Genomic DNA, 3,058 nt, shown 5'->3' on the forward strand with positions numbered 1-3,058 from the left:
ATATTTCCTCTGTTCGATTTTACCCTTTATTGAGGGTGGAAAAGTATATAATATTGGCTCGTATTTTATCGTATTTACCCCTTGGTTCAATAAAGAATAGACAATTAGGAAAATTTCTTATTAGTAATTTAATTATTATTATTAACACAGTAATAAGAAAAACGTTCGCTAGCATTATCTTCTTAAAAAGGACTTTAATGACATTATGTAACCCATAACCATGAAGGTAGTTCTTTTAATATTTTAGCAGCCTTGTTGTCACTTGTCACTGTCACTGACAGATAGTTTATTGCCGTAGGTTCTACGCTGTTTTAAGATGTGCCAGTAAATGTACATGTTTATGGAATCATAAGTGTACATTAATAATAAAACAAATCATATTTTGTAATTGAAAAATATTGGTTTTAGAATAAAATATCGCGCCATATTAGTAAGCAAAGGGTTTAATCGCTAAATAAAACAATATAAACTTTCACTTTTCTTTACTCGACACCAAATACACACAGATATTGATATTTACAAAAGTGTTATTTACATTTTTGTACATTTACTTTACAATTAGGTTTTATTTTATCTTAATATTAAATAAAAGATAAACGTATATTGTTTAGATCAATTCAATAAACAATACTTTAATGTTTACCAGTAAGATTGAAATATACAGGGTTATTGGTAATTCGACCTATTCTGAGATATTCCCTATATATCGAGTAATAACATCGTTTTTCGTCTTGTATTTTTAAATTTCAACAGATAATTGTTGTGTTTTATTATTAATAAATAACCAGTATTGTCGTTTTTATAATTCAATTGGATAAAATAAATTTATTTTGATACTGTTTTAAGAATACATTTTTGATGATGCTTTTTCGACTTGTTTTGAAAAAAGCTTAAAAACGTAACTCAAAAGCTCACTTTATATGGATTAAAATTATAACAAATAGTAACCCATATCAGCTCCTAACGGGAATTGTTACATATTTTGTACATTCTGTATATTTCAATAAAAACAATATTATGTATTAGTTTGAATCATGATGGTGTAACTTTCATAGAATTTGTTTGATTTTTTATAACATTAATAGAAATCGTATACATTCAATTACAAATCTTATATAGTCTAATTAATTAAATTGTTTCACAACCGCGGGAAGGAAGATAAGGCTAACACAGAGTAGATTAAAGTTTATTTAACGTAACGCCGTGGTTTATTTAATATGTGACTAAGGAGGTATTCACTGCACACACAAATGTTAGGGGTTGCCACAGAATTTCACATATAAACGAAACTGAAAACCTTAAATCTCGTTAGATCTGCTTGTCTGTGGTAGCCCTACTAAGTATATTAGGTGGTTAAGCGATATTATAATCTCTATTACACAGACAATTACTAAATTTTATTACACCAATTAATATTTTTTACATATTTACAGTTTCTAGTATTAAAATAGACACCCATATTTACAATATTTTCTATTTATTGGAGAAGGAAATGTGTTTATTGGTGCCAATCCTAGTTTAGAATAAACTAGAAGAAGATTTGTTAAACCAGGAAATTGTTGCTGCTTAAACATCAAACCTCAAAAATTGAAACTAAGTAGGGTAGGCACCTCAAAATCTACCAGACCATTTTTTGCTATAGCCTGAATCAATCAATCGAACCTGATACCCCAGGCGTAACTTCATGAAACTTTTGAACCTCGATATCAGTTAAATTCTATTGAAATGAAATTAAAATTACTATTCCAGGTAAATACGTTACTACGTTTTAACCCAAGTTTGAAGTGTTCCCGTGGCAAGTATTATAAGTGTACAAAATGTAAAGCTTGAGTCATTAAGTACGTGAAACTAATACTATGGTCATTGCATTCAATTCCAATACGAAAGAGTCGTTATCCCATTCATCTATTTTCACATTGATCACAATAGTAAAATACTCTTTTATTATATTTTAACGTTTATCGAATTAAATATATTACGTGGGCTGAATAGTTCGTAGGCTGACACATAGATGGCGCTAGTATTGAACTTATTGATTTTTAGTTACCTTCAAATGACACGTGTATGAATTTAGAGATATAATATTATTAGCGAAGAAAAAATTGTTTGTTTAAAAAATGGAAAATAGTATTTCGTGTGTTACAGTTTTTAGCAAAAAAGTAATATTGAAAGCAATAAACATAATACGGATTCCGTACCAGGAAAATCCACCGTTAAGAAGTAGTTTGGTAAGTTTCAACGAGGGGAAATGAGCCCCGAGGACGACACACTTTTATTAAGGAAAATATCAAGAGTCCTCAAAATAATTTTGGATAACCGAAAACTAATCTAAATTGATTAAGATAGGTGAGACCCTAAAGATATCAAAGGAACGTGTCTGACAGATCCTAGAGGAATATTGGGATATGCGAAAGCTCCGTTCAAGGTGGGCCGCGCGAGCTTACAATCGACCAAAACATGTTTGAAGCTTTGTGTTGATATGTGGCGTGACAATGGATGAGCCATGTAACATTTCACACCGGAGTCCAGCCGAGTGGACTGCACGTAATGAACCGACTCTAAATCGTGGAAAGACGCCAAAGGCTGGCAAGGTTATGGCATTAATACTTCGGGATGCGCATGTTATAATATTCATGGACTATCTTAAAAAGGGAAAAACATTCAATAGCGATTATTACGTAGCGTTATTGGAGTGTTCGAAGGCCAAAATCGCGGAAAAGGGTCCCATTTGAAGAAAATAGTTTTCCATCATAACAATGCACCGTGTCACACATCAATGAAAACTATGTCAAAATTCCATAAATCCAGCGTATTCTCCAGATACTTTTGCTCCCCAGCGACTTTTCCTCTTCTCAGATCTCAAGAGAATGCTGGCTGGACAGAAATGTTTGCACAGATAAAGAGGTAATGGCCGAAACTGAAGCATATATTGAGGCTATAGACTAAATATGCAAAAATAAAAATAGTATCAAAAATTGTATGACCGCTATAATCGTTGTATCGCTCTCGAAGGCAACTACATAATCAAATCAAATTCTTCGAACTGAATAATTAAAGA

Source organism: Pieris brassicae, chromosome 1 (genome assembly GCF_905147105.1).
Source record: "Pieris brassicae chromosome 1, ilPieBrab1.1, whole genome shotgun sequence".
NCBI lineage: Eukaryota > Metazoa > Arthropoda > Insecta > Lepidoptera > Pieridae > Pieris > Pieris brassicae.